This window comes from Psammomys obesus, unplaced genomic scaffold (genome assembly GCF_907164565.1).
Source record: "Psammomys obesus unplaced genomic scaffold, mPsaObe1.curated_primary_1811, whole genome shotgun sequence".
Lineage (NCBI taxonomy): Eukaryota > Metazoa > Chordata > Mammalia > Rodentia > Muridae > Psammomys > Psammomys obesus.
This window is the reverse complement of record NW_026587216.1, coordinates 12,736,660-12,752,927: the sequence shown is the minus strand read 5'-3', so window position 1 is coordinate 12,752,927 and position 16,268 is coordinate 12,736,660.

Sequence of the window (16,268 nt, the reverse complement as noted above, 5' to 3'; positions counted from 1 at the left end):
AAACTAGAACACTGACATTGTTTTGATTGGCCAAGAATGATTAAAAGGTAAATGTGGTGGGACTGCTTGGTTCCTTAGAATCTAGACAAAGGGGAGGAGCAGGCGTGAATATCATGGGGTGCACAAGTCATGAGAGTGGCAGCTTCTTTGCACCCCAACCAGAAATAGCTGATGGTCCTGCCTCTACTGTAGACCTTTATCATGGCACATAGACAGACACAGTTGCAACTCTTCCATTTGCACAAGTTGTACTTTATTATGAGCAGGCAAAAATAAGTAAGATATTCCTGAGCTCTGAGAGTTATTCTACCAAGTTAACAGACCCAAAAATGAGTTCAGAAGAACTTCTGTTTTCCAACTGATGAATCAGAAGTTGTGGGTAAAATGAATATATTCTACACGCAAATTAGGGGTAGGGGCAGTAATGTGGGATTGAGCCCTTAGCCTGAGAGATTTTTCCAATCTCCTGTTAATACCAGAAATATATTTATATTTGTGGATAATTAGAGAATGGTTTGATAAAGGAGATACAGGAGAATCCCCGCCTCCCACCCCGCATGCTTTGTTGACTCAAAGAACAGAAGAGGAAAGGTTTCTCTCTTTGTCTTGATAAAAATTTCTTTTAATATTTGCAAATGTCCTAAAAAACAGGTAGAATTACTATCATTCGTATATTGCTAGTAGATAAACTGACAATGAAGTTATCAATTTTCACTGTGAAGACATCTGGCAGGCCCTAGAGCTCACACACTAAAGTTCCCACACTTTGCTGTCTCCCCTTAGTGTAGAATGCCTTAGAGGGACTTCTTGTTTTCTATGTAAAGACAATTTGAATAATTACATGTCAAAAAAAGATAGTTGATTAAAATGAAATATGCTCATCCAGGCAAATGCCAGGAAGACAAAAACGGGTTGGGAATCTGAATGCCATGCTTACAATTCAATAGAAATGCTGACTGCATAAGATGAGATCATGAGGGCCTTGTGTTCCATGCTAACAATCACTCAGTGTGATAATTACCTTTCAAAAAGCTGCAACCAACACCACAAAACCCAAAAGCTTCATTTTTACACAAATGTTTGCTTTTCAAAAGTACTCTGTGTGCATTTTTTGGAAACATTTTTGTATGAATAACCTTGGAATATGCAGAGATTGATGAATGGGTGATATGGACATCAGAGTCTGTCATCTGCAAATCTGTTTCCCACATCCAGTGACTCTGGAGTAACTGGTACCCAGAGAGAGGAGTAGTGGTAGGTAATGGCTGTAAATATAGACAAACCGTGAGTAGATCAGGCCTCGGGCATGGCCAGCTTCCAGGAGAGGACAGAAACACTAAGCTAAGAGGATCCTCAGAGAATCCAGACAGAACCGTTTTTCTCTGGAAGGCTCTGGGCACAGTCTCCGCTCCCCAGAGTGTGATTTTTAATCACAGAGCAGAATTAAGGCTCCTGTTTCTGGCCGCAGTGAGGCCAGGCAGGAGCTCACGTTAGTATTGCCTGGAGGCTGCATGCAGTGGTGAACTAAGCAGTGGTTCTGAATTCAGCCTTCTCACAGTGACAGTTTATGAAACCTCAAAAATGACAGTTAGAATACGTCTGCCTCCTCCTCAACAGAGCATGCAGGTTCTCTGCTGTCCTGCAAGGCAAATGTGTGTTATGCTCTTCTGTACAGAAGCGCTTTCAGTTTTCTATGTTTGACCTACTTCTTGTTGGAGTCCCACTATTCCTGGAAAACTCTTTTCTCCATGTCTTGGTAAGCAAAAGACAACCTAAGCCATAAACAAAACAAGGCAGGTCCTCAGTTACACATATCTGCACCAGACTATGCTCCTAGTGCTAGCTTTCACTTCCTGTTGTCCTGTGCAACTCATCACCCATGGGCAGCAAAGCCTGCATAAAAAACACAGTCAGATCTAGTTCAAGATGAAAACAATACAAAATGAGCAAATATATTTAAGTGAAGCAATACTGACTAAAATATCTTTTATTTAGGGCTTGCTTGCATTGGGAGATGTGCTGTGAAGCAGAGGCTTAATCTCCTGCTGTCTTAGGGAGCTAAACAAGTTCTCCATTCATTATCTGCCTATGAATTACACTTGATGATCACTGGTAGTTATGCAGTCGATGATCATAAGTGCAAGAGTGTAGTGAGGTGCATGATGTCCCCAGAATATATATGTCAACATCTTCACATCCACAGCCTTTGAAGGAGACTTCATTTGTTAAGTAGAAACATTGAATGTATGATTATTGTAAATAAATAAGATGAGACCACAACCTAATATGATCATTGTTTTCATAAAAAGAGAACCAGATATGTATGGAGGGTCTATAACATGAAAGAAATAATCTAAGTCTGCTCTTACAAGCTAGGGATCACAGGGCTTGACAGCTAAACACCAGAATCTGGGAGGAGAGAGAAGGATTCTGCTAGGAGGGAAACAGAGGTTGTGTGTTTGTGCTAACATCCAGATTTCAGACTTGAAACTAGTAGAACTGAAAGGTCATAGCTTCTGCTGTGTTAAACCACAAGGTGTGAGATCCTTTTATTTTATTTTTGGTGGTAGCTCTTGTAAAATAATACATAGAATAAAATCAATTTGAAAGTTGAGAAATGTCTCACTATGAGTGAAAGGTCTAGCAGTATATTTATAAAGATTGGACAAATATAAGCAAAGAGGGCTTCAGGGCTAGACACCTTTTGAATGATTACCTACAGGTCAAGTATGTAATAGTTGTTGTCTATTACTTATAACTTGCCCAACCAGGACACAAGTTAAGTTGCTCACACAGGGCACAAAACAGCAAACACTAGGTAGAGTGGAAATACCAAGATACTTGATGCTTTTTTCCTTTAAGAACTTTAAAACAGGAGAAAAGTTAAGAAATGGCTAACGCAGTTACACCTGCGCAGTTTACTCCCACTCTGATTTTATTTTGAATGCTTATTAAAACAAAATCATAAATATTTTAATTAAACGTACTTAACAGGAAAGAGAGAGATAGTGAAATCCTTAGTAGACCTTAAGAAATGTTAGCACAAGTCAAGCATATTCAATACATAATCATCATAGGTGAAGAAAATTGGTTTTCATAATCCCCCAGGTGACATCACAGTTGACTTGAAGTGATTATGTAAGTTAGCATCACCCATTCTGGCATTTCCTATCTTTACCTATATTTTTACATGTCTGAGCTTCTGAGCTCTGGGGGAGTGTGGCCTCTTCTCTAATTGCCTCCTCTGTGCCTGTATTCAACCATGGCTGATGGAGTGAGCTGTTTGAAGACTATTCTTTTATAATAAACTGCAAATGAGTCTCTTCATAACTTTTAAGAAAAAAATAGTTTGCATATTTTATTTGATTTTCTCTTCATTGTTTAAAATACCGAGATGTTAAGAGCTTTTCTCCTAAAAGTTACCATTGTACTTGGCTCTGCTAAGAAAGTATTTAACCCTTCCTTCCTTATCCTCACCCACTATTTTCTTAAACATCTTCTACTTTAGCCTTTTTGGTGTTTGTCCTTCTTACTTCTTTATAACAGCAACATTTCTTTGAATTTCAAAGTTACGCAATGTTAGGAGTTATGGATGATATCTATGAATTTAAATGTATTCATTCATTTATTCTCTAATTTTTCATGATGGCAAGAGTAATAATCACACCAAAATATTTCCTGTCTTTTAACCTCAGGAAAAAAATGTACGATTTTCAATGTACAAATATTACAAGAAAAGGTAATAGAAAATGCTGTAGGTTTAGATTACTGGAATGATTCCAAGGTCTTGTGGTAATAGGCAGAACGCCTATTTCTCCAGAGCTATTAGAATTTCTTTGCAGACTGTGCAAATGGTTATTTAATACAGATGCAAGAAAACAGTACTAACTTCCAATGCCAGTGAATTTCCAGTGAGATCACTTTCAGATTGAACACTGACTGATTCAGGATCCTTGGATAAAAGACTATTGTGTTCTAAATACATTTTGATCTTTGTCTTTTGTTAGCTAGTTTGTACTAACTCTTCCCAACAGAAGTTTACAGAAGGCATTCACCCTTATGTAATTTCATGAAGTGAGAAATAAAATTCTTCTGTGCATCTCACAGGAGGGAGACCTGAGATTCTCAAGTCCTACACTCAGAGCAAAAGCACAGACAGATAATTCAAAGCCACTTTGCGTTGAAATACTACATTGGACTAAGCATTCTCTGAAACATGTTCAGAAGTTGGGCTTGTGGAAGTGATTGGATTATGAATGTTCTTCATGGATGGATGAACTCTGATGCCTTGACTAGGCAGCAATTATGGAGGAGACCTGGCTGAAGGACTTGGGATTCTGGGGAGATTCCTCTGTTCTGTTGCCTTGGGCTCTTTCTTTCTGTTTCAGGATTCTCATAAGGGAGAAATACTTCTCTCACACACTTTTGCTGCCATAATGTTCTACCTCAGGTAAACCACAGCAATGAATCCAAACTGTCTTGAACAAAGATTTCTAAGGTCTTAAGACAATATTACTTGAAATGACTTTACTAGGTTGTCTGCTCCAAGCAACAAAATGTTTGATTAGATATTGTGTCTTTCTAGAGCTCTGTTGTGGTGTCCGACATGCTACAGAATTTGAAACCCTTGTAAGATACAAATAAGAAATGCAGTCACAGCTGTACTAAATGAAATACTTCTCCCTATTTTCCCATGCAAGAACTGCAGAGGTTAAGAGTCTACCAGAAATCCATCCCCCAGAAGATGTGTCCCAGGAAGTGTGTGATTCAACATGCTCTTATTGTACACTGTTTTTCAATGGCATGGAGCACAGTCCAAATTTACACAGTCTAAAGCTGTCTAAACCACATTCTCCCTTTCCCCATTGTCCAGAGCCTCAATCGAGTCACACTCAACTCCCGTCTTCAGATATTTCATTCTACATAATGTAATCACGACACAGCGTGTGAATATCTTCTTTCTGGAACATCATTCCTTCTTTTTGTCACATGGCATGTTCTAAGTGTAATGTCACATCATCCCTGTAATATCCCTTAACTTCTCTATGTCCTGTACATTTCAGTGAGTGTTGATTACCATCACTGCTTTTAGTTGTTTCACTGAAACCATCTTTTAGTTGTTTACTTTCACAAAAGCTTATTAGCAAACACCAGAAGTATTATAACCTCCACAAGTAAAAGTTGATTGCAGTGGTGTTTCCCTCAATTTCTGTCTTTCTCTATCAACATGTGTCTACTTTTATGGTTGTATTTTCTCCCTATCCCAGGCCAATCAACCTATTATCTTCTCAAGTGAATGTATTTTACAGCTTTATGCTTATCAATGACTATGATGACTACGATTGCATAGTGCATCTATAACTTAATTAAATCTCAAAAAGTCCTTTCCTTGGCCAAGAAAGCAATCTGTCTTGCACTCTCTGGAGAGAGTGAAGTCAATAAACATTTTCAAATAGTTCTCAAGCCCTTCTCCCAAACATACTTCTCTTGGCTCTGCTATCAGAATGACTTCTTAATGGGGCAAGGCTCACATGTCTAAACATAATAACCATTTAGGGGTTTGTTACCAATAAAAGTGACACGTGAGATTCCAAAAAACCCTGGAGCTTTCTAGTCTAGGGGGAAATGAGAATAATAATGATGAATATCACATTAATAAGTGGTTGTTCAGGTTAGTCTGGAGCTGCATGGCTGTGCACCTTCCCAGCAGAGGTAGACTGTTCCTGGGTCTGTGTTTCAGAAAGCGATTTCAAATTCAAGTGAAGTCCAGAAGACTAGATAAAAGATACTAAAAAATCCAGGCAAACTGACAAACTCCATGAAAAGGAAAGGCTTTGTAGGTGAATATAAGGGTGATATAAGAGTGAGGTTTGATAGGCCTGATGACTGTTTTTTAGGATGTGATGGCCAGCATGGAGAGACACAAGACATAGCAGCTCACACTACCTTAGCACAGCACTGTTTGCTTTACTTTTCTCTTTTACCTTTCTCAGTGAAGGTTTCTTTTCCAACTGGTAACAAGTGACTGCAAGTCCATGTAGTTGACTGGGCCACTAGGAGAAAACCAAACCTAGTTCCACTGTCCCTCAAACAGGGCAATCCTAGTTAATATACATGGGAAGGGAAGGCCTGAGTACAAACTAGAAAAACAGTTTAAACAAAAACAGATAAGGGTTCCAGAGACAGGAAAAGAAATACACTTAGAGAGGCCAAGCATGACTGTGAGCTCAGGTGAAGCCACAGGGCTGGACATTAAGGTATAATGGCCCATGCAGTGGGAGATATGACAGCACACTAAGACATTTCTGTTTCAATAGAGGAACTAGAAAGGCCATGAAGAGCCAGTTCCAGGGCTAAGCCCAGAAGTAAACCCATCCCCCTTAAGCCTCAGGACAGTGTGTAAAGGACTCAGGAGGAAAATCACTTTCAAGAATTCAGAACATCAAATCCCAACCTGTATGAGTGTGAAACAGAGAGGGCAGTGCCCATAGGAGGCCCCACAAAAGCAGAAGTGATCCTTGGTGCTGGTCCAGACTTACAAGGTTAAGTGTGACCATAGTCCATGAGACTGTATTCATAGCCAGGGTGTCTGCACCAGCCATGGGAAGCTGCTGTCACATAGTTAAGTTCCTAGTTAAATCATGAACTAAGGAAGGAACAGTTATGGAGAAGATACAAATAACAGATTAATTTCTCAAGAACCTTGGGTCCTGGAGCAATCCAGGATAAAGGATGACACATGACTAAGATGACCTTTACTGAGCTCTCATTACTGTGTAATGTACCGTGCTGGTTGTTCCATGTGAGTTCATATGTTGGCAGTGACCCTGTGAGTGGGTGTTACGTTCCTGTAACAGTTGAGAAGAACGAGGACAGGGAAGTCATGTGACTACCTGAGAACACACAGCTAGTGAACCAATGGCACTGCCATAGAAGCCATGTTGTCTCACTCTGTAACCTTCATCCTTATTTAATTTTCCCATTAAACTCCCTCCCCTGTTATCTCTAAGACAAAATTAAGTGACAAAGAACAGACACAGAAATAAAGAACAAAGGCTTGGTTTGAAGACCGAACAACAAAGGAATATAGGAGGAATTAAACAACAGAATGGGCAGCTAAATTTAAGGAAGTTGCAAAATCAGATTGGAGGAAATTATCCATAACATAGCAAGGAGTGACAAAGAAATGAAAAACAAGTTTGGCAAATAGAGGAAGGAGTGCCTCACCTCCCAGGACCCCACTTTTATGCTAGACAACTAGCTGAAGAATAAACAGAGACAGGAGAGACATTAGAAGAGGAAAGAATGATGAAATTTACATTGTTATATATTTGATCTTCAACAACCTGACACAGTTCCTTCATTCTGCCATATAGTATGGCCTCTTAAAACTTTCCACTTCCTTGACAATATATATATTTTTCTCAGAGAGAAGGAATCCTAGCACCCTCTTCTCTCTGAAAGCTCTCAACCCAGTCTCTGATACACACAGCACTAAGCACTGTTCTCTTGTTCAACGGAAATTTAAATCAACAAACAGTTTTATATTACAATTCTATTTTTGTGCTTTAATTCTCTCTCCAGTATTTTCAGTTCTTCAAAGTCTTATGAAATGTGGTTCAATGGAAAACATCTTCATTACCAAAGAAAATACTAGCGTCACCTGTATATCTTACACTAGAGACAGCAACTGGTCACAAGAGCTGAAATTAAAAAAACTGGAGGTACATGTTGCTTGATAAATACATTTAAATGAAAACCGTGTATTTTATAATTACACAAAAATAACGTGACACACTTAGATTTGGAAATATAATGACTTTATGAACACAAAGTCTGTTAACTTTACTGTGCCATTTCTGTAGTTTATTTTTCAACCTGGATCCAGCTTTAGTTTTAGCTAGTTATCGCTCTAGCTTGCCCAAACACTAAAATATGGTGTATTATGGCTCCATCTAGTGTCTGATGACCTGCAGTACAATTCACAGACACCCAGGGAAATTTCATGGACTAATTTGCCAGGGGTCATGTGCCCCTTCAGCATTTCTGTCTCTGTCAACATTACACTACACACATTTACAAGTTACTGCTGGAAACCTCATTGCCCCCCATCTGAAGGAGGCCTGTGTCATTCTCCTTTCGGTGGACACCTGGATCTTGGCAAGGGCCTGGAACTGGCTTCCAGAATCTCTTAGGGCAGCTAGAGCACTTTACAGCAAGGCCCATGTGATAAACCAGGGTTTTACAGGGAATGTTACAGTTTAGCTCTTTAATCATGAGAACGCTGGTGACAGTGGAAACTCCAGTTTTCCAAAGGCTATGGTGATACCAAAGTGTTACAGCTCTTGGTTAAGTGCTGTACTGATCATGGCGGTGAAAGCCCATGACATTCAGCTTGCAGCAGAGACTCAGGTCTGGCAAGGCCAGGGCCCAGCAGGCCATAGAGCAAGCCTGGTGTGACATGGCCTAGCAGAGGATAAATGACAAATCTCAGGCTGTCATGGTAGAAAGCTGATGGTATCACACAGCCAGACAACAGCATGCATGCATCCCCAGCACGTTTATTTGAAATCAGAGATTTATAAACCTTTGGGCAGTGTGTGTGTGTGGGGGGGATTTCAAGGGTTAAAGTGTTTTATTTACTGGGGTCACAGGGTCAGAGATACTTGATTTACATGTTCCTCATTTTCCATGTAGCAGCATGGTCCTAGCAAAAGGAGAATACAGTACTTAATTACTCTATAGGGGAGGGAAAAATCTGCAGGTACAGTTGGAGGTACCTGCTAAGGACTGAGATCCTTAACACAGTGGGTCATTTCTAGGAATAGATAACTAGCTGAACCGTTTTCCTTGTCAGGAAAGAGTCTGGCCTGTAAGCTCTCCTGAAGACTATGTGAGCTCCTTACAAGATCTGGGATCACCCAGATGGGGGAGAGGATTTCTAGGGCTTCACAGAGAAAAAAAAGGAGTTAACCATTCTAGATGGAGCACAAATAAATGGCTATCCAGAGACCTCATACTTCGTCTTAATTTAGCAAAGCCCCATGGGCCTGTGTGATATGGACCAGCTTTCTGCTTAGAGATCTTTCTTCATGCTCCACATCTGTCTGGCCCACCTAGGTCACAGACACCAAAACCAGCAGAGACAGTGAACTCAGTGAAGGTGAGCTAGGAACAGGACCCAAGCTCTGTTGTCTGCCATCCCTAGGAGGCCTGTGAGACACCAAACCAGCTCTCCATCTGCCTGGCCCACACAGGACATAGACAGTGAATCCAGCGGAGGGACCACCAGGCCAGTGGACACCAGAGTCAACCAGATGCCTAGAGGCCAGCACAAGGACATAAGCGACCCAGGGCCACATGGCATCACAGGAAACCAGCTGCTCTACAACAGCAAGCCCTGGAGACACTATCACACCCAAAGTGCAATTAAAAGATTTTAAAGCTGAGGTTACGAAAATGCTAGAGGCCTTAAAGTAACAAAATAAAGCTCTCAAAGTAGAACAGGAAAATACAATCAAACTGGTAAAAGAATCGAACAAATATCTAAGAAATTAAAGAAATATGGGAAACTACAATTAAACAGGAGAAGGCAGTGAATGAAACTGTTCAAGACCTAATTACGAAAGAAAAAAAGAAAACACAATATGAGACAATCCTGGAGATAGAAAATCTAGAGAAAAAGACAGGAACTACATACAAACACTGCCGGAGCCTGCTGGCAGAGTTGAACAGTTCTTGAGTTGGAAGTGAGGACTGAAATTAATAAACCAACATAAAACACATAGGACCTTTCCAAGAGGTTCACATCAGAGCAAAGGCACCTCAGTACACAGGGAAGTCAAGCAAAAGGTGTGACTTTGACAAGACATTTCACCTGCTGTTAAAAGGAGATAGACTTGGTAGCTTATCACTGACTCCAGTGAAGGCCAGGATGAAAGCAGTCTTTCAGCTGAGATACCAAAGCAGCCTAGCAGACCAGCAGCTCTCAACAAGACACAAACATCACCAACAGAATACAAGAGATGGAAGGGAGAATCTCAGGGAAAGAAGGTATGGTTGAAGAAATCAATGCATCAGTCAAAGAAAATGTGATATCTACAAAACTTCTGATGTAGAATGGCTAAGAAATCTGGTACAATATTAAAAGACCAAACCTAAGAATAATAGAAATAGAAGAAGAAGAAGACTCCCAGCTCGAAGGCCCAGAAAATATTTTCAACAAAATTATACAGAAAAACTTCCTCAATCTAAAGAAAGAGAGGCTTATAAACATGCAAGAAGATAACAGAACACCAAATAGATTGGACCAAAAAAGAAAATCACCCTGCCACATCATAATCAAAACACTAAATGTACAGAACAAACAGAGACTATTCAAAGCTGCAAGAGAAAAAAGGCCAAGTCACATATAAAGACAAACCTATCAGAATTATACCTGAGTTCTCATCAGAAACTCTAAAAAACAGAAGGGCTTGGACAGATATCATATAGATACTAAGAGACCACAGATGTTAGCTCAGCAAAACTTTTAATCACGATAGGAGAAAATAAGATATTACATGACAAAAACAAATTTAAACAGCACCTGTCCACACATCCATCCCTACAGAAGATAATCTAAGGAAAACTCCATCCCAAAGAAGCCAACTGCACTCAGGAAAACATAGGTAACAACCATCCTACATCAGTAAAACCTAAAGAAGGGAATCTCTCTCTCTCTCTCTCTCTCTCTCTCTCTCTCTCTCTCTCTCTCTCTCACACACACACACACACACACACACACACATATCACTAATGTAAAAACAAAAGAAAAGCAAAAAAGAAAAAAAAACAGGAAGTAACAATCACTAGTCATTAATATCTCTTAATATCAATGGCTGTAACTCCCCAATAAAAAGATACAGATTAACAGAATGAATATGAAAACAGGACCCATCTTTCTGCTTCATACAAGAAACTTACCTCAGTAATAAAGACAAACATTACCTCAGAATAAAGGTCTGGATAAAGGTTTTCCAAGCAAATGGGGCCAAGAAGAAAGCTGAGGTAGCCATTCTAATATCCAATAAAACAGACTTTCCACCAAAATTAATCAAAAGAGATGGAGAATGATACTTCATACTCATCAAAAGCAAAATCCACCAAGATAAGATCTCAATTCTGAGCCCCAAATGCAAGGGCACCCTCATTTATAAAAGAAATATCACTAAAGCTTAAATCATACATCAAAACCCACACATTAATAGTGGAAATCTTAAACACCCCATTCTCTCTAATGGAAATATCATCAAGACAGAAACTAAATGGGGAAAAAAGAAACTTACAGATGCCTTTAATCAAATGGACCTAATAGATATCTACAGAATATTTCACTCAAACACAAGAGAATATACCTTCTTCTCAGCATCTCAAGGAACTTTCTCTAAAATTGTCCATATACTGTGTCACAAGCAAGCCTCAACAGATGTAAGAAGGTTGAAATAATATCCTGCATCTTATCAGACCACCATGGATTAAAGCTGGATCTCAACAACAACAGCTGAGAAAAAAAACCTACAAACTCATGGAAACTGAACAACTACCTGTTCAAGTACCACTGGGTCAGGGAAGAAATAAAGAAATTGAAGACTTTCTAGTATTCAGTGAAAATGAAGACACAACATACCCAAGCTTATGGGACACATGGAAGCAGTGCTAAGAGGAAAGTTCATAGCACTAAGGGCCTTCATAAAGAAATTCAAGAGATCCCATCCTACTACCTTAGTAGCACACTTGAAAGCTCTAGAACAGAAGGAAGCAAACACACTAGAGAGGATTAGATGACAAAAAAAAACAATAGTACTAATATTGTGGACCATGGCTCTATTGGCGCAGTATACTTGTTCTTAAAAAGGAAGTCACTCTGCATGGCTGGTTTTTGTACACAGTTACATTTCTGTCCTCCTGACTTTGCTACTGGACAGCAATGAAAATGGTCCCCAGCAAGTATTGTCTGGATACAGCTATGTCTTGGAAGACCTTGGAAAGTGGATATCTCTTAGAAAGAGGGCAGTTCTTAGTCTCCTTTTTCAACAAGGAACCTGGATTAGTAAAAGCCTAACATCTTACTCCGAGTCTCAGGCAGGTTAGCCTGGTATCTCCACCAGTCTGGAGGGAGGTTGCTCTTCAGATTTGATGCACTCTAGGAAGATGAGGTCCCTAGATGCTGTTTAGTGTGATCTGAGATGTGTTCTTGTCCTAATTACTTTCTCTTCTGCTGTCTCTTATGCTTTCTGAGTGCAGGTGTCTCGCAGGGGGACTTGATACACCCTCTTGCATGAATCCCCTGCTCACCTTTCTGCTGACCCTAAGCCATTCAGAGGATGGGGCATTGTATTCTCTATGGCAGAGAACGCTTTGAGCAGCTGAACTCACAGAAATGCATGATGGCAAGCACTCACCTTTTCTAGCCAATTGTAAAGCTAGCCCTGGCAGCATCAAGAGGGGTTCTTCTAAGTTCGTCTAAAGTGTGGCCGGGGCAGGCACACCAAACAGGTAACAGGGCCAGAGCCCAAGGCACAAAGCTATCTTTAGATGGTTTACAAGTACAAGGAGAACGCCCTGTGAATCCACAGGAGACTACCCGGCTGTACCCATGAGTTGATCCCCTGGATGGTGCTACGAACACGAAGTGACCTCAGGCACCCCCTACTAAAATCTGTCTGCCCATTTGTAAATGCTGGAGCTATTGACCTCAGAGAAGTGTGTGGACAAGGCTTCAGTATTGGAGTCCACAGCCACCCCATCCATGCCAAACCTTTGCAGTATTGTGGGAAGACAGTGAGATCAGCTTTTCTCTGGTCCAGGTTTATTTTTAATAGTCATAGAGGCCTGTTCTCAGTTTCAAGAAATGATCCCCAACTTTCTATTAGAATTGAAGTATTAATTCTAGACAGGTTAATTCAGTTCAAATCTTTACAGATTTTTTTTAATATTGAAATTATTTCAACATGAACACCAGGATTTTTTTTTCAAATTTAGAGATCCACTGCATTTGTAATTGCATTTTGGAACTGTGTTTGCCTTCTATTTTGAGCAATGTGGCAGGCTCCAATTTCTGGAGAGAAAATTCAGGCAGCCCCTAAAGATGACCTTCATCCCACCTCCATGTGGGGGGTATATGTGGCACCTGCTCCGTGCATGCTGGCCCCACCCCACTGATGACTAAAGCAGGCACCCTCAGATAGGGAAAACAGAACAAGGAAGACAATAATATTGGAAGCCAGTTTTGAGGTAGAATACTAAGTATTTTATTCAATTCAGACAGAGTAATTTGGATGTGGAATAAGTACTTTAGTGTTCCCCTCATGCTTATGTTGTGAATGTCTGATCATCAGCTCTAGGTGCTAATTCTGGAGGCAATAGGTCTATAGATGACTTGGGGTGGGCTCGCTGAATCCAGCCTGGCTCTGTTCAATGTTCTGATATAATCTGAAGAGTCCTTAGCCACCAGCTCCTACTACTATGGCCAAGCAGATCTACAACACCTTCCCTTGGATATACTAAGCAGTGGCAGCAAATGTATTAGGATGAGAGGTTGACTACATTTCACCTAAATGTGATCTCTGATCTTGATACTATGTCACACACACATTGAAGTCCTCAAATATAAACATCAGCATCCTGTACACATCCTGGGAAAGAGGAATTGCAGATAGACTTTTAAAAGAATGGCGAAGGTTATAATAAAACATAGAACAAAAGCCAGGAGACTTGGAAAAGAGTGAAAAAAGTAAATAGTAAGATAAGAGCTCTCAAGGCACATAATAAGACAAGATAAAATCCAACTGTATAGTAGACAGTGGTAAAAGATGGCATTAGGATTCAGAAGAAACTTGTTTAATCCTATATGAAAATATGAGCCTGATTTGTACCATTAGTAAGAAAATTATATTGGGTATTAATATGCTTGTTATGAAATAATCTGGGTGTCCTTTTGTCATTCTAATTGTACCAACTTAGTGGAAACTACTTTTACATTGGATTGCAATACCTCGTTTTACTAAAAGATGGCAGAATATGCTCAAAGCATCTGAACAAGAGCAGCTCTCTCAGAGTTCAGAGAAATGCTGAGTGATATTTCTAACCAACAAAACTGTCAAAATCTAGGATTGATAAAAGTAAAGCCCAAAAGGATGATATGATATGATTGGTTGATTAATTTGCTCATCGTCTGTGTGAAGTAGGGAAAGGATCACAAAGGACTCAACCCTGACTTAAAGCACAAATTCTGACAAGGTCAAAATTATCAACAAAGCAGGATATTAAGTCTGTGAAATAACTATGACCTTGTCAGAGAGCATGTTTAAAAAGGGACTGTTGGGCTGGTCTGAGGCTTGTATTTTGATGCTAATTACTGGCCCTCAAGAGCTGGTTCCTGCCTGGATACACCTATCCTTGTTGTGTAAACCTGTCTCAGACATTATTCCTAATTGTTTGATTAAAAGGCCTAAAACCTGGGCAGGGCAGAATGGGGTAGGCATAGTTAAGGCTTTGGGTTCAGGAGAATCATGGGAAACAGACATAGACAGGAAGAGAGGAGGAAGGAGGAAGCCATATGGGTTTTCATGGAGAAGGAACCACATGGGCAGAGAGAAAGGACTCTAAGGATACCATAAAAAGAAAAACCAAGATGAAAAATATAATCAAGTATTTATAAGATTATGGGTAGAAGGTAGCCCAGATAGGAATGGGTAAGGCAGATGGCATCTGTTGGGAGCTCGGAAGTGGATGGGGAGGTAACTGAGATAGCGTAGATGGAAAATCTACCCAGCCCAGAGTTCATTAGGCAATTATAAAATTTAACAGCTGTCTGTGTCTTATTAATTGTGATAGAGGGTTAAATAATACCACCAAAATAATTACAGGGCAAATAATAATGAACATTACATAGCCCAACACCAATTTATTTACAACAAATGGCACCCAACTAATTTTATGTTTCCACACCCTTAAAATCATAAGTTATCATAGCTTGGGGGAAGGAACAAACTCCCAGAAAGACAACCAAGCTTAAAATCTAAAAACTCCCAGGTCAAAAACTGTCTCCTACATGTCTCTTTAGAAAATTTAAACACACCCACAAAAGAAAGCCTACTTGGGCAGATGGGAGACAAACTAAACACTTAACAAACATAGCTGCTACCTGGTCTACCAGGGAGATAGCCATTTTCAAACTCTACCAAAAATAAACAAATAAAAAAAAATTTTAAAGGTATGTGGGTGGAAGAAATGATTCCTTAGCAAAGATGGTTTTATTTCCCAAACCTTACACAGTTGATCGCATTGCTGCCATGGGTATCACAGATGCAGCTGTTACCTGCAAACTTTTAACAAAAGGCAGTTGCCACAGTGGATTTTTGATGTGCCTATGGGAAGATGAGCCAACGGGAAATATCCTGATCAGCTCAACTGTGACTCCTGGGAACATCCAGGGGCAGCCTAGTTTGAGTACACATGCATAATAAAACGCAAGAAACTCAGACTAACATAAAATGAATAATTAATTTATTTTCTGAGTTGCCTAACAGATTTCTAGCGTGTAGCTTCCATGGAACCGAAAAGTAACTTAATCAGAACTAAATAAATAGCACACACACACAAAAAAAGTGCTCAGAACAGCCTCCATTTCACAGAAACTGATAAGAACTTTAACTAACATAAAATAATTAATTAATGCCTTTAACACCACCACACAGGAAAGAGGCAGAGCCAGGGCTACACAGAAAAACCTTGTCTCCATAAAAATATCATCTCTATAAAACAGTGTATTTGAACTTCTTACAATCCTGTTCTAATTTTTCATCATCAAGATGTTTATATATTCAATAATAATATTATTTATCTCTTTTGGGGAAGACCAAAATGTAACAGACCTAAACAAAAATTGGACTGCTAAACTGGATCATATGCTTACAATGACTTCATTTTGGAGGACGAAGACTATATTATATTGGAAGGAAAACTTTATCTTTATGTAACAGGAAAAGAAAAAGGGCTCTGGACTCCACTCAGAACAATAAAGATCAACTATGACAGGTGATACCTCCTGAATACTTAGGTTACAGTAGCCTCAAAACTTAACATGGCATAGATAAAATTGGCTTACAGTTTGGTTTACAACCCAGACTTGCCAGTCTGGAAAAAAATGCCTTTCTTTTACTCACACAAATAGCAGAAAACCATCTTTAACTGATTTTTGCATCTTGCACATCTCACACATTTCA